Genomic DNA, 15,859 nt, shown 5'->3' with positions numbered 1-15,859 from the left:
TTGCTGAGCAGCTGCTGCTTGGTAGCCCTGTTGATGACATCTTCCATCACTTTACTGTTGGTCGAGTGTGGACTGATAGATGGAAATTGCCTGGGTTGGGTTGCCCTGTGTTTTTGTGTTGAACATCCCTGGGCAATGTTCCACATTGTCGATAGATGCCAGTGCTGGAGTGGTACTTGGCTTGGTGGGTGGCAAGTTCTGGAGCACAAACCATCAGTATTATTGCCAGAATATTGGCAGGGCCCATAGCCTTTGCACTATTTAACCATTTCTTGATGTTATTCAAACTGAATCGAACTGGCTTAAAACTCGCATCTGTGATGTTGGAAACCACTGGAGAAGGCTGAGATGGATCATCCCACTTTGCACTTCTGGCTGCAGATTGCTGCAAATGCTGTCATCTTATCTGGTGAATGGATGTGTGAGGCCCCTCCATCAGTAAGGGTGGGGATATCTGTGATGCTTCCTCCAGTGAGTTGTTTAATTGTCCATCACCGTTCACAACTGGGTGTGGCAGAACTGCAGAGCTCCGATCTGTTCCACTGGACGTAGGATCACTTAGCTTTACAGATTGTGCTGGAGTACAGTTCTGCTGCTGTTGATGTCCCACAGTGCCTCCGAGATATCCAGTTTGAGATCCTACATCTCTTCAAAGTCTGTCCCATTTAGAACGGTGATAGTGTCACTCAACACAATGGAGGTTTTTCTCAACTTTAAGGCAAGACTTTGTCTCCAAAAGGAATGTGTGATGGTCGCTCTTACTGATACTGTCATGGACAGATGTATCTGCAGCTGGTCAATTCATAACAATGAGATCAAGTATGTTTTTCCCTCTTGTTGGTTCCCTCACCACCCGCTGCAGACTCAGTTGAGCAGCTATACCCTTTAGGACCTGGCCAGCTCAGTCAGTAATTCTGTTGCAGAGCAAGTCTCGATCATGGACATTGAAATCCTGTACCCAGAGTACATTTGACATCATTTTATTGCCTCAGTGCTTCCTCCAAATGTTGTTCAACATGAAGGAGAACTGATCCATCAGCCAAGGGAGGATGGTATGTGGTAATCAGCAGGAGCCATGAAACCTACTGGTCTCCGGAGTCAATGCTGTGTACTCCCAGGACAAATCCTCCCTGTCTGTACACCACTGTGCCACCACCTCTGCCTGGTCTGTCCTGCCAGTGGGACAGGACATATCAGAGATTTCAGGAGAAAGTGAAGATTGCAGATGCTGGAGATCAGAGTCAAGAGTCTGGTGCTGGAAAAGCACAACGGTCAGGCAGCATCCGAGGAGCAGGAGAATCGACGTTTCAAGCCTAAGCCCTTCATCAGCCTGACCTGCTGTGCTTTTCCAGCACCACACTCTCGATATCTAGGGATGGTGATGGTGGTGTCTGGTTATCTTTGTAAGGGATGATTCCGTGAGTATGACTATGTCAGGCTGTTCCTTGACTAGTCTGTGAGACAGCTCTCCACGTTTTGGCACCAAAAACCATATGTTAGTGAGGAGGACGTTGCACCATCGAGAGGGCTGATTCTGTGGTTGTAATTTCTGGTGCCTTGTTAGTTGCCAACTGGTCCATCCAGTTTCATTCCTGTGTTGAGACTTTGCAGTGATTAGTACAGTGAGTAGCTGGCTGGGCCGCTGTCAGGTTGGCAGGATTTTTTTCGCCATTGACAATGGTTTCATGGAGTTCAGATTTCTAATACGTTATTCTTTTTCTTGAATTCAGATTCCACCATCTGCCAAGATGGGATTTGAATCAGGACTTCAGTCGTTTGTTTTAATATTCTGGATAAAAGCTAAATACATCAGGTTTGTTCACTCATTTTAAATATCACTAACCCTGGTTTTGTTTCTTTCTAAAACACTGTCCATCGTCCTGTCTCCTCCATCCTCCTCTCCAACAACGAGTGAGGAGCACATGGGGTTTCCCTGTCACTAAGACTGAGATAATCCGATCTGCTGTTTCTCTCCCTCCCACTCGCCTACTGAGTCAAACTGCCTCACGTGGTGTTCCTGGTTTTTGTCCTAAACCTACATCTTTCTCCAGTGTCTTGTCAAGCCTTATCAGAGCTCACCTTGACCCTTTACCCTAATCTCGCTAAACTCACTTTCCAACTCTCTTTCCTCCGCTGCCGCCTCATCACTCCCCCTCGCCAATTTATAGATATTGTTCCTTGTTCTGTCTGTTGGTCTTTTCTGGTTATGTCCTTCTCTCCCATTCTGTGAAAAACTAATATTTGACCTCACCGTTGTTGGAAAACCCTGCTCCATCTCCACTCTCCTTTTCCTTTCTGAATTCCTTGCATTTGGTGTCCCTCAATGATCCATCCTTGGTCTCTCCTGTATCTCACGTACATAGTGCCAGGAGGTGATATCATCCAAAAACACTGTGTTAGGTTTGACATGTACACTGACGATGCCCAGCTCGCCCTCCCCATCATCCCTCTCCATTACTCCACTGTTACTCAGTTATCAAACTGCTTATCACATTCCCACTACTCAATTAGCTGCAATTTCCTCCAATGAAACATTGTCAAGGTTAAACCCATTGCCTTACTGCTGAGCCCCTCCCTCCCACTGGGAACTCTGAGGCAGAACGACACTCTCAACAATATTGCTGTTCTATCTGACCCCAAGGTGACCTTCTGATCAGACATCCACACAATCACAGCACCAGGAAATCCAATCTTTTAAAAGTTGCTTTTCTCCACCTCACCCCAGCTCCATTGCTACTGAAACCCCTTACCCGCGTCTGTGTTCCCTTGTAGAACATAGAACATAGAACAATACAGCACAGAACAGGCCCTTCGGCCCACGATGTTGTGCCGAACTTCTAACCTAGATTAAGCACCCATCCATGTACCTATCCAAATGCTGCTTAAAGGTCGCCAATGATTCTGACTCTACCACTCCCACGGGCAGCGCATTCCATGCCCACACCACTCTCTGGGTAAAGAGCCAACCCCTGACATCTCCCCTATACCTTCCACCCTTCACCTTAAATTTATGTCCCCTTGTAACACTCTGTTGTACCCGGGGAAAAAGTTTCTGACTGTCTACTCTATCTATTCCTCTGATCATCTTATAAACCTCTATCAAGTCACCCCTCATCCTTCGCCGTTCCAACGAGAAAAGGCCGAGAACTCTCAACCTATCCTCGTACGACCTACTCTCCATTCCAGGCAACATCCTGGTAAATCTTCTCTGCACCCTCTCCAAAGCTTCCACATCTTTCCTAAAGTGAGGCGACCAAAACTGCACACAGTACTCCAACTGTGGCCTAACCAAAGTCCTGTACAGCTGCAACATCACTTCACGACTCTTGAATTCAATCCCTCTGCTAATGAACGATAATACTCCATAGGCCTTCTTACAAACTCTATCCACCTGAGTGGCAACTTTCAAAGATCTATGTACATAGACCCCAAGATCCCTCTGTTCCTCCACCTGACTAAGAACCCTACCATTAACCCTGTATTCCGCATTCTTATTTGTTCTTCCGAAATGGACAACCTCACACTTGGCAGGGTTGAACTCCATCTGCCACTCCTCAGCCCAGCTCTGCATCATATCTAAGTCCCTCTGCAGCCCTCCTCACTGTCCACAACTCCACCTATCTTTGTATCATCTGCAAATTTACTGACCCACCCTTCGACTCCCTCATCTAAGTCATTAATAAAAATTACAAACAGCAGAGGACCCAGAACTGAACCCTGCGGAACTCCACTTGTAACTGGGCTCCAGGCTGAATATTTACCATCTACCACCACTCTCTCCCTTCGACCGGTTAGCCAGTTTTCTATCCAATTGGCCAAATTTCCCTCTATCCCATGCCTCCTGACTTTCCGCATAAGCCTACCATGGGGAACCTTATCATGGGGCGGCACGGTGGCACAGTGGTTAGCACTGCTGCCTCACAGCACCAGAGACCTGGTGCTGGGTTCAATTCCTGCCTCAGGCGACTGACTGTGTGGAGTTTGCACATTCTCCCCGTGTCTGCATGGGTTTCTTCCGAGTGCTCCGGTTTCCTCCCACAGTCCAAAGATGTGCAGGTCAGGTGAATTGGCCATGCTAAATTGCCTGTAGTGTTAGGTATGGGGTAGATGTAGGGGTATGGGTGGGTTGCGCTTCGGCGGGGCGGTGTGGACTTGTTGGGCCGAAGGGCCTGTTTCCACACTGTAAGTAATCTAATCTAATCTAATCTAAATGCCTTACTAAAATCCATGTACACTACATCCACTGCTCTACCCTCATCCACATGCTTGGTCACCTCCTCGAAGAATTCAATAAGACTTGTAACGCAAGACCTACCCTTCACAAATCCGTGCTGGCTGTCCCTAATCAAGCAGTGTCTTTCCAGATACTCGTAAATCCTATCCCTCAGTACCCTTTCCATTACTTTGCCTACCACAGAAGTAAGACTAACTGGCCTGTAATTCCCGGGGTTATCCCTCTTCCCTTTTTTGAACAGGGGCACAACATTCGCTACTCTCCAGTCCCCTGGTACCACCCCCGTTGCCAGTGAAGACGAGAAGATCATTGCCAACGGTACTGCAATTTCCTCTCTTGCTTCCCACATAATCCTAGGATATATCCCGTCAGGGTCGGGGGACTTGTCTATCCTCAAGTTGTTCAAAATGTCCAACACATCTTCCTTCCTAACAGGTATCTCTTCTAGCTTATCAGTCTGTTTCACACTCTCCTCTTCAACAATACAGTCCCTCTCGTTCGTAAATACTGAAGAGAAGTACTTGTTCAAGACCTCTCCTATCTCTTCCGACTCAATACACAGTCTCCCACTACTGTCCTTGGTCGGACCTACCCTCGTTCTCGTCATTCTCAGGTTTCTCACATACGCATAGAATGCCTTGGGGTTATCCTTGATCCTATCCACCAAGGATTTTTCATGCCCTCTCTTAGCTCTCCTAATCCCTTTCTTCAGGTCCCTTCTGGCTATCCTGTATCCCTCCACTGCTCTGTCTGAACTTTGTTTCCTCAACCTTATGTAAGCCTCCTTCTTCCTCTTTACTAGACATTCAACCTCCCTCGTCAACCAAGGCTCCCTCACACGACCATTTCTTTCCTGCCTGATAGGTACATACATATCAAGGACACGTCGTATCTGCTCCTTGAAAAAGTTCCACATTTCCACCACATCCTTCCCTGACAGCCTATGCTCCCAACGTATGCTTCTCAAATCCTGTCTTACAGCATCGTAATTTCCCTTCCACCAATTGTAAAATCTTCCTTGTTGTGCGCACCTATCTCTCTCCATAACTTGAATCCAAGACAGAACTCTTGATTCTGTAACTCAGAATCTTGTTTCAGACTCCCCTCTCAGTATTTACCCTCGGACACATCCTCTCAGTATTTATCTTGTCAAACCCCTTAAGAATCCCATCTGTCTCAATGAGATCACCTCTCTTTCTCCAAAATCCAGTGAGTAGAGTCCCAACCTTTTCAGCCTTTATTTAAATGATAATCCCTCCAAACCAGGGATCATCTCATTGAATCTTCCCTGAAATGCCTCCAATAAAGTGACACATTTCCTTCTCTAAAGGGACCAAATCTGCTCTCATTCCTGCAGATATGGTGGTCTCACCAGCACAGCCACACGTTACTCTCAGGTAGAGACGCCAAACTCTAATACTGAAAACCTTTGAAACAAAACATTCGATTCCCCTTCCTGATTCCCTATTGTAACTGTGTGGTAGCTTTCTGTGTTTCCTGAACAATTACCCCTGGTCCCTTTGTGGTTCAGCTTTCTACAGTTTCCACCATTTAAATAGTACTTTGTTCTTTTATTATCTCCTCCAAAATGAGCAACTTCCCATTTTCCCGAGTTACACCCCATCTGGCAACTTGTTACCCCCTTCTCCTGTGCATCTCTCTCTCTTCATAATTCTCTTAGACCTTTACAGTTATGCCTTTTCTAGGAGATATTCCTCTCCTCCCCCCCCCCCCCCCCCCATCCCATTCTTACAAACATTTACTGGGGGCCCTGGGCAGTGGGAAGCAGAAAGAGTTGCTATCTTTTTAGGGATACGCTTTGGAGTGATTGAGAGGATCTTCCTACCCATTGGTCAGGATGGAGACAACTTGCCCATCGTTAGGCATTAGCCTTTCACACCCATGTCTTATTGATGAGGCAGAGCGGCAGCACGGAAGGAAAGAAAAGAAAGTCATTCTTGTTCCCCATATCTCACTGACCCTTGGATCATTTTCTCCAATGTGTCAAAGAACTGCTGTGTTCAGTCACATGAGATCTCAAGTTGGAATCTCCTAGAAACCCACAGATTTCCCCCTGAGTTGACTGCTGATGTCCTCAAGGGTAATATGTACAGTAATCCTGGGCCACAAGGAGGGGATGGTGTGAGTTTCTAACTTGAACTGATAGTGACAGATTTTATAAACTTGTATTAAGGGATATTACAGGTGGACATTCAGATGGTAATCTCAGTAAATATTCTGCTAAACTCTGATTGAATTACTCAGTATATCAGGATCTGGATATTCACATTGTGTGTGTGAGTATTGTGTTCCAGATCAATCCCATTTGCTGCTTAAATATTCTCCTTTGAATCATCGCATTCTCTCAAAAGGTCTCCCCAAACCTTCAATGTGTCATGTAATCCTTTTATGCTGACCTGATGAGTGTAAGGTTTATTATTCGAATGTGTAATTTTTGTATAAGGATGTTTCAGAGAGGGAGCAGAATATTCTTAAAGGGGAGAATAACCATTTTGAGGGGAGGCTGTTGTTTATTGTTGTCAATGACATAGGAATAGAAGAGTTCACATTGTTGGATCATTGGAATCTCTTGTGGGGTAGAATTGACCTCCATCAGAAGGTTGGATTGCACTGGCACTGGAAGGGAACAGTTGCTAGTGCTATTCAGGAGGCATTAAACCAGTGAAGGTATGTGGGTAAACCCAGAGAGAGAGAGTGAGGGAAGAGCTCAGTCCGACGCTGGTACAGTTCAGATGTCAAACAGTCAAGGCAGACAAGGGCAAGGCACAGAATGAGCAGCTACACTGCATTTATTTCAATGCAGGAGGCCCGATAGGTCAGGCAGAGGAGCTCAGGGGGATGGTTTTGAACATCGCACTGGGGTATTATAGCAATTACAGAAGCATGACTTAATGATGGATAGGACCAGCAGCTTAATGTTCCAGTGTATAGATGCTATAACAAAGATAGAAAGGGGGCAACAGAGCAGGGGGAGAGGTATTTTTGATAAGGGATAACATCACAGCTGGGCTTCAAGAGGGTATTCCTGGGAGTACATCCAGGCAGGTTATACAGGTGGAACTGAGAAATAAGAAAGGGATGATCTCCTTATTGGGATGGTAATGTTGACCCCCCCCCCCCCCACTTCCCCAATAGTCAGCAGGGAGTTGAGAAGCAAATTTACGAAGAGATCACTTATCTGTAAGAACAGTATGGTTGGGTACAAGACTTGACCTTCTTTGTTATTCATTCACAGGATGAGGGTGTCACTGGCTGGGCCCAAAGGGCAGTAAAGAGTCAACTACATTGCTGTGGGTCTGGAGTCACATGTAGGCCAGACCAGGTAAGGATGGCAGATTCCTTCCCTGAAGGATATTGGTGAATCTGATGAGGTTATTTTTTGCAATAATCAACAATGGATTCATGGTCTTTAATAGATTCTTAATTCCAAATTTTTATTGAATTCACATTCCACTGTCTGCCGTGACGGGATCCAAATCCTGGGCCCCAGAACGTTATCTGGGTGTCTGGGTTATCCATCTAGTGATAATCTCACTAGGCCATTTGGCAGGGTGAGTGACTGAGGTATCCGTGGGGCAGCACATCAGCACCAAAGATCCCATGGTCTCTGCGGAAGATAGAAAGGGCTGGGGAGGGAGATATATCCCTGGTGGTGGGGTCTGACTGTAGGTAGCAGACATTGCAGAGGTTAATGGAGATTAGTGGGTGGCAGGTGAGGAGTGGGGGATTATATTCTTATTGTGGTTGGAGGGGTGGGGGGAAGGCGGAGGTACAGGAAGTGGAGGATATGCGTTGGAGTGCATTGTTGATCAAATGGGAGGTAAATGCGGTCCTTGAAAGAGGAAACCTTTCTGGGATGTCCTGGAGTGGAATTGCTTCTCCTGGGAGCAGATATGGCAGAGGCGGAGGAATTGGGAGTACAGGATCACGTTTTTACAGGAATATCCTCGAGAGTAATCAGGAGAGAAAAAAAGGGACTTGAAATATCTCTAGGAAATAGTTTAAGGAGAATCCAAAGAGATTCTACAAATACATTAAGGATAAAATAATAACCAGACACAGAATAGGACCCCTTAACGATCAACAAGGCCATCTATGGAACAACAGGAGGTGGGAGAAATACTATGCTATTCTATTCTGGAGAGTTTGGAGAAATAAATAGTGATAACTTGAAAAGTGTCTATATTACAGAGTAGGAAGTACTGGAAGTCTTAAACAGTAGCAAGGTGGATAAATCCCTGGGACCTGATCAGGTGTATCCCAGAAATTTGTGGAAAGCTAGGAAGGTGATGGCAGTGCCCCTCCCTGAGGTATTTATATCATTGTTTGTGACAGGTGAGGTGCTGGAAGATGGGTGCCATTATTTAAAAAAGGTGGTAAGGAAAGGCCAGGGAACAAGAGAACAGTCAACCTAACATCAGTGGTAGGTAAGTTGTTGGAAGGGATTCTGAGGGACTGGATTTACATGTATTTGGAAAGAAGAGGATTGATTAGGGATAGTCAACATGACTTTGTGTGTGGGAAATTCTCTCTCTCTGACTTGATTGAGGTTTTTTTGAAGATGTGACAAAGATGATTGATGAAGGCAGACTGTGGACGTTGTCTATATTGACACTGAACGATGTTCCACAAAGCAGACTGGTTAGCAAGGTTAGATAACATGAACTGTTGGGAGAACCAGACATTTGGATACAAAACTGGCTTGAAGGTAGGAGGCAGAGGGTGGTGATGGAGGGTTGCTTTGCGGACTGGAGGCCTATGAGCAGCAGTGTGCTGCAGGAATGGATATTGGGTCCTTAAATAAGTGAATTGGATGTGAATATATGAGATATGGGCATTGGGTTTACAGAAGACACCAAAATTGGAGTTGTATTGGACAATGAAGAAGGTTAGTTCAGAATGCAACAGTATCTTGACCAGATGGGCCATTGGAGCGAGGAATGGCAGACTGGGTTCAACTTAGACAAATGTAAGCTGTTGGATTTTGGAAAGGCAAATCAGAGCAGGACTTGTACACTTAATGGTAAAGTCCTTGGGAATGTTGCTGAACATAGAGACCATGGAGTTCAGGTTCATTATTCCTTGAAAGTAGAGTCGCAGGTCGGCAGACTAGTGAAGGTGGTGTTTGGTATGCTTATATTTATTGGTCAATGCATTGAGTACAGAAGCTGGGACGTCAAATTGTGGTTGGACAGGACATTGATTAAGCCATTTCAGGAAATATGTTTTAAGTTTGAAATTCCCTGTTCTGGAAAGGATATTGTGAATCTTGAAAGAGTTCAGACAAGATTTACAAAGACGATGCTCGGGTTAGAGGATTGGGGCTGCAGGGAGAGGGTGAATAGGCTAGGGGTAATTTCCCTGGAGAGTCAAAGACTGAGAGGTGACTTCATGGAGATTTATAAAATCATGAAGGGCATGGATAAGGTGAACAGCCAGGGTCTTTTCCCCCAAGTTATGTGGGTTCAAAACAAGATCACATGGGCTTATGTTGAGAGGGCAAAGATTAAAAACGGATCTAAGGGGCAAAGTTTTCAAGCTGTGTGTGGTGTATGTGTGGAATGAGCTGCCAGATGAAGTAGTGGAGGCTGATACAATTACAACATTTGAAAGGCATCCGATTGGGTACGTGAATAGGAAGAGTTTCCAATGATACGGACCAATAGCTGGCAAATGGGGTTCCATTTGTTGAGGATTCCTCGTTGTCATTGACCAATTGGACCAAAGGTCTGTTTCTGTGCTGTACATCTCTATGACACTAATAAATGAAAATAAGATGTGTTCCTCTTTTGTGGAGAGCTAGCAGAAGCACAGATAATTGTCCTTGGAGCTGAGAAGGTTAAGCAGTGATTTTGACCAGGTGCAAATTTGTTTCTAGGATATCTAATCTGCAGAGAGAGGGGAATTGTTAACAATGTCACAATTTTAGTAACTATTTTCAGGTAACTGACAAATAATGTGAATATGTGAACATTATTTTATTCAGTAAGTTCTGAGTATCTGGAACAGTCTGAATGGCAGCTGGAGACAGACTCAGCAGTTATTCATAAACAGATTTGGAATTTTACTTTTTAAGGGAAGATTTGGGGGTCTATGGGCAAATGGGAAGGGAATTGGGACAGATTTGCAGCATCTCCAGAGGGAGAGGGTACATCCCAAATGGGCCGAATAGCCCCAGCCCCTGTGCTCTGTGATACTGCCCCATTGACTGTGAATGTTGAAGCTCATCCCAGGGCAGAGAGAGGGAGGATCCCACCACTCACCTCACAATGGGCCCCGATGATTGATGTCAGCGCAGGCCAATGGGGCAGAGGGTAGTACTAGAGGACCCGGTCGTACCAGTTTGTCCTCCAACCAATCTGAGTGAATGAGGACATCCTCAAGGCTGGAACTAAAGAAAGGCACATATCGCAGAGATTTGAGAAACTGGAGGACATGAGATAGGGAGCGTTCTGTGGCTGGTGAGGAATTCTATAAATAAGGAAGAGTTGTGAGGCTGGATGAGGTGACAGTGATTGGGAGAGTTGTGAGGATGGAGGAATTTAGAGTTAGTGAGGATTCGAGTCATAATGTTATACAGCAAGGAAACAGGCCCTGTGGTCCAACCAGTCCATGCCAACCATAATTCCAAACTGAACTAATTGTACCTGCCTCCGCTTGGTCCACATCCATCCAAATATTTAAGGTCTTTTAAATATTGTAATTGTATTCACAGCTACCACTTTCTCTGGAAGTTCATTCCAGTGTGTAAATTTTTTTTAAAAAACCCTAATGTCTTTCCCCTCAAATCTTTCTCATTTCTTCTCAAAACGAATGCACCCGAGTTTTGAATCTCCCTCTCCCCCAGCTATTCACCTTATCTACACTCTTTCTGATTTTGTAAACCTCAGTTAAGGTCACCCCTTAACTCGTGCACGCCAGTGAAAAAAATTCCCAGCCTATCCAGCCTCTCCTTAGAACACAATCCCTCCATTCATGGCAACATGCTGGTAAATCTCTTCTGAACCTGCTCCAATTTAATAATATCCTTCCTATAACAGCACAACCTGAACTGGACAGAGTATTCCAGAAGAGGCCTCCCCAACATCCTGTACATCCTCAACATAACGTCCCAACTCCTGGACTCAAAGGTCTGAACAATGAAGGTAGGTGTGCTAAGCAAAGCACCTTCTTCACCACCCTGTCTACATGTAACACAAACTTCAAAGACGTGAAGCTCTCAGTCTCTTTGTTCCCACATCACTGCTCAAGGCCCTACTTTTATTGAGTGTAAGTCCTACCCTCGTTTGTTTTGTCAGGATGTTATATTTTGCATTTATTCCAATCCAAAAAATTTTCGAATATAATTAAAAGGGAAATCAGGAGGGAAAAAAGGGGCGTGAGATAGCTTTGGCGCATCGGGTTAAGGATAATCCAAAGGGCTTTTGTAAATACATGAGGAACAAAAGGCTAACTAGGGAGAAAATAGAGACCCTCAAAGATCAGCAAGGCAGCCATTGTGTGGAGCTGCAGGCGATGGGCGAGATAGGAAACAAGTATTTTGCATCAGTGTTTACTGTGAAGAAGTATATGGGAGATATAGAATGTGGGGAAATAAATGGTGACATCTTGAAAAATGTCCATATTACAGAGGAGGAGGAGAAGGTGCTTAATGAGTGGCTAAGGAGCTGGTGCAGGGGAAAAGGATTCACGTTTTTTGGATCATTGTGATCTCCTGGAGTAGAGTTGACCTTCATAAGAAGGATGGATTGTACCTGAATTGGAAGGTGTCTAATATCGAGGCAGGGAGACTTGCTGGTGATACTCGGGAGGCATTAAACCAGTGAGGGAGTGGGTGTAAACCCAAGAAGATAGTGAGTAAAGAGATATGTCTGTGGCTGGTACAGTTCAGAAGTCAAATAGTCAAGGCAGGCAAGGGCAAGGCACAGAATGAAGTCGGACTGAGCAGTTGCACTGCATTTACTTCAATAGAAGAGGCCTGACAGGGAAAGCAGATGAGCTCAGGGTATGGTTTTGAACATGGCACTGGGATATTATAGCAATTACAGAGGCATCACTCAGGGATGGATAGGACTGGCAGCTTAATGTTCCAGGGTATGGATGCTATAGGAAGAATAGAAAGGGGGAGAAGGAAGGAGGGGGAGTGGCATTTTTGATTCGAGACAGCATTATGTTTTTGCTTAGGGAGGATATTCCTGGGAGTACGCCCAGTGAAGGTATTTAGGTGGAACTGGGAAATAAGAAAGGGGTGATCACCTTATTGGGGATTTCTGCATGGATCTCGTCTGGGTCCTCTGGTTTCCTCCCACAGTCCAAAGATGTGTAGGGTAGGTTGGATTATCCAGGCTGAATTGCCCACAGTGTTGTGGGATGTGCACGTTGGGGGGATTATGCAGGCTGAATTACCCATAATGTTCAGGGATGTGTAGGTTGGGTGGCCTTGGGAAATGCAATGTTATAGGGGGAAGTTTGGAGGCTCTCAGGGTCAGTAGTAATATGATGGGCTGAATGACCTGAAAACACAGTTTGGAATTCTGACATTTCTACTAGTTTTAAAATATAGAACATAGAACATAGAAGAATACAGCACAGTACAGGCCCTTCAGCCCTCGATGTTGCGCCGATCAAAGCCCACCTAACCTACACTAACCCACTATCCTCCATATACCTATCCAATGCCCGTTTAAATACCCATAAAGAGGGAGAGTCCACTACTGCTACTGGCAGGGCATTCCATGAACTTACGACTCGCTGAGTGAAGAACCTACCCCTAACATCAGTCCTATATCTACCCCCCCTTAATTTAAAGCTATGCCCCCTTGTAATAGCTGACTCCATACGTGGAAAAAGGTTCTCACTGTCAACCCTATCTAACCCCCTAATCATCTTGTACACCTCTATCAAATCACCCCTAAACCTTCTTTTCTCCAATGAAAACAACCCCAAGTGCCTCAGCCTTTCCTCATAGGATTTTCCTACCATACCAGGCAACATCCTGGTAAACTTCCTCTGCACCCGTTCCAGTGCCTCCACATCCTTCCTATAGTATGGCGACCAAAACTGCACACAATATTCCAGATGCGGCCGCACCAGAGTCTTATACAACTGCAGCATGACCTCAGGACTCCGGAACTCAATTCCTCTACCAATAAAAGCCAGTACGCCATATGCCTTCTTCACTGCACTATTTACCTGGGTGGCAACTTTCAGAGATCTGTGTACATGGACACCAAGATCCCTCTGCTCTTCCACACTACCAAGTAGTCTACCATTAGCCCAGTAATCCATCTTTTTATTACTCTTACCAAAGTGAATCACTTCACACTTAGCTACATTGAACTCCATTTGCCACCTTTCTGCCCAGCTCTGCAGCTTCTCTATATCCCGCTGTAACCTGCCATATCCTTCCTCACTGTCTACAACTCCTCCGACTTTCGTATCATCCGCAAACTTGCTCACCCAACCTTCTAACCCTTCCTCCAGGTCATTTATAAAAATGACAAACAGCAATGGTCCCAAAACAGATCCTTGCGGAACACCGCTAGTGACGGCACTCCAAGATGAACCTTTGCCATCAACTACTACCCTCTGTCTTCTTCCAGAGAGCCAATTCCTAATCCAAACCTCCAACTCACCCTCAATGCCATATCTCTGTATTTTCTGCAGTAGCCTACCATGGGGGACCTTATCAAACGCCTTACTAAAATCCATATATACCACATCTACCGCTTTCCCCTCATCTACCTCCTTAGTCACCTTCTCAAAGAATTCAATAAGGTTTGTGAGGCACGACCTGCCCTTCACAAAACCATGCTGACTATCCTTGATCATATCATTCTTATCCAGATGTGCATAAATCCTATCCCTTACAATTCTCTCTAAGACTTTGCCCACAACAGAAGTGAGACTCACTGGCCTATAGTTACTAGGATTATCCCTACTCCCCTTCTTGAACAAGGGAACCACGTTTGCTAGCCTCCAGTCCTCTGGCACTACTCCTGTCGACAAAGAGGACACAAAAATCAAGGCCAATGGCTCTGCAATCTCCTCCCTTGCTTCCCAGAGAATCCTAGGATAAATGCCATCAGGCCCAGGGGACTTATCTATTTTCACCCTTGCCAGAATTTCCAACACCTCTTCTCTACATATCTCAAAGCCATCCATTCTACTTATTCGTGCCTCAGTATTCATATCGACAACAATGTCCTGTTCCTGAGTGAATACTGACGAAAAGTATTCATTCAGCGCCTCCCCAATCTCTTCAGCCTCCACACGCAACTTCCCATTACTATCCTTGATTGGACCTATTCCTTCCCTAGTCATTCTTTTATTCCTAACATACCTATAGAAAGCCTTAGGGTTTTCCCTCATCCTACCAACTAAGGACCTTTCATGTCCCCTCCTCGCTGCTCTTAGCTCTCTCTTCAGGTCCTTCCGGGCTACCTTATAACTCTCAATTGCCCCTATTGAACCTTCACGCCTCATCTTTACAAAGGCCGCCCTCTTCCATTTAACAAGGGATTCCAATTCCTTATTAAACCACGGCTCCCTCACACGACCCTTTCCTCCCTGCCTGATAGGTACGTATTTATCAAGGACACTCAATAGTTGCTCCTTGAACAAGTTCCACATATCAATTACGCTCTTGCCTTGGAATCTACTTTTCCAATCCACACCTCCTAAGTCATGCCTCAACGCATCATAATTTCCCTGCCCCCAGCTATAACTCTTGCCCTGTAGTACACACTTATCCCTCTCCATCACTGGAGTAAAAATCACCGAATTGTGGTCACTGTCCCCAAAGTGCTCACCTACCTCTAGTTCTAATACCTGGCCTGGTTCGTTACCCAGAACCAAATCCAGTATGGCCTCACCTCGTGTTGGCTTATCTACATATTGTGTCAGGAAACTCTCCTGCACACATTGCACAAACACTGACCCATCTAACGAACTTGAGCTATAGCTTTCCCAATCAATATCAGGAAAGTTAAAGTCTCCCATAACAATCACCCTATTACTGTCACTCTTCTCCTGAATCATCTTCGCAATCCTTTCTTCAACGATTCTAGGACTATGAGGAGGCCTGTAAAAGACTCCTAACAGGGTGACCTCACCTCTCCTATTCCTAACCTCAACCCAAACTACCTCAGATGGCAAATCTTCGTCCATCTTCCTTTCCACCGCTGTAATACTATCTTTGACAAGCAAAGCCACACCCCCCCCTCTTTTGCCCCCACCTCTGACCCGACTAAAACATTTAAACCCTGGAACCTGCAACAGCCAATCCTGTCCCTGATCTAGCCACGTCTCCGTAATAGCCACAACATCGAAGTCCCAGGTACCAACCCACGCTGCGAGTTCACCTACCTTATTTCGTATACTTCTGGCATTAAAGTATACACACTTCAAGCCACTCTTCTGTTTACAGGCACCCTCCTTTAAGATTGATGCCATATTCCTAACCTCCCTACACTCCAGGTCCTGCACCCTAAAGCTACAGTCTGGGTTCCCATGCCCCTGCAGAGTTAGTTTAAACCCCCCCCCAAGAGCACTAGCAAACCTCCCCCCAAGGATACTGGTGCCCCTCAGGTTCAGGTGCAGACC

At 45.5% G+C, this 15,859-nt stretch overlaps 1 long non-coding RNA gene across 4 annotated transcripts in view; it reads left to right on the top strand.

Moving 5' to 3' along the window:
* Nucleotides 1-1,757: 1,757 nt before the first annotated feature.
* The window catches only part of LOC140471691 (uncharacterized), a 61,406-nt gene continuing 47,304 nt past the window's right edge, over nucleotides 1,758-15,859 (top strand). For 2 of the 4 annotated variants that reach the window (XR_011957198.1, XR_011957195.1), the window contains exon 1: nucleotides 7,470-7,577. This is a non-coding gene — a long non-coding RNA (uncharacterized lncRNA). Of the gene's footprint in view, nucleotides 1,814-7,469; nucleotides 7,578-11,295; nucleotides 11,401-15,859 lie in introns of those variants that run through there. The other 2 variants (XR_011957196.1, XR_011957197.1) reach the window with 2 other exon arrangements.

Source organism: Chiloscyllium punctatum, unplaced genomic scaffold, assembly GCF_047496795.1.
Source record: "Chiloscyllium punctatum isolate Juve2018m unplaced genomic scaffold, sChiPun1.3 scaffold_154, whole genome shotgun sequence".
Taxonomy (NCBI): domain Eukaryota; kingdom Metazoa; phylum Chordata; class Chondrichthyes; order Orectolobiformes; family Hemiscylliidae; genus Chiloscyllium; species Chiloscyllium punctatum.
This window is presented reverse-complemented; position numbering and strand designations above follow the sequence as displayed.